Raw genomic sequence first — 874 nt, forward strand, 5'->3', positions numbered from 1 at the left:
CGCGCGCGCGCGAGAGAGAGAGAGAATGCGCAAAGAGAGAGGTGTCGCGCGTATATACGAGAGAATCATCGCGTTCGTTCCGCGTTATCTCATTCGCGAGCGTTGGACCACGAATTTCATTTGTCAGGCAGAAATATTCTCCTTTTTCTGAACACACAACACGCGCGCGGAGAGAGACTAACAATGTTACGCGCTCTCCCCATTCCATATGAATTTTTTTTCCTTATTTCTTTTGCTATTTTTACGGGGTCGTTACTAACTTTCAAAAGGCTCGCCCGAAACGAAATGCGACTCGTATCAAATATTCCCAGCGACGCATATATGTATTTACCCATGCTTGCTTAAACATCATGATCTAACGAGCGCAGCACGAATCGCCGAACTAAAAAGAACGAGTACATCCGCTTTTTTTTATGATCGTCGAATTGAGAATCAATTACGCGGGTATATATATATATATATATATATATATACTGTGACACACGAATGTCTCGTACTTCATTTCCTTGTTAGCACCTATGACGCGATTTTCGTCAGACTTACTCATTGTAAAGTATTATATAGCGAGACGTTCTAAGCCGATCGAACATTCGGCTTCGGTTTAACGAATATATTGATAAAAAAAAAAAAAAAAAAGAATGTGCGAGAAGTGCATCGCACTTGGGTCGAGATCTTGGTCTGCGGTGACAAGGCACCTCTCGACACCGACGTGATTAATCGAGATAGGATGCGTCGTTTCGATCCCCGTCGATTGGGACGAAGCGATGCGAATGGTCATTGTACTTACCGATAAACAAGTGAACATTTGCCTAAGCGACAGAGAAAAAAAGTGTAATTTGCGATTGTATTATACGGGCTTAATGCCGACGCATCG

At 42.9% G+C, this 874-nt stretch overlaps 1 protein-coding gene across 1 annotated transcript in view; it reads right to left on the reverse strand.

Annotated features, from left to right (window-relative positions):
* LOC105452902 overlaps positions 1–874 on the reverse strand; it is a 17740-nt gene that overhangs the window by 14667 nt on the left and 2199 nt on the right. The gene's annotated exons all lie outside the window — the stretch shown is intronic.

This window comes from Wasmannia auropunctata, unplaced genomic scaffold (assembly GCF_000956235.1).
Source record: "Wasmannia auropunctata unplaced genomic scaffold, wasmannia.A_1.0 LD336026.1, whole genome shotgun sequence".
NCBI classification, from domain to species: Eukaryota; Metazoa; Arthropoda; class Insecta; order Hymenoptera; family Formicidae; genus Wasmannia; species Wasmannia auropunctata.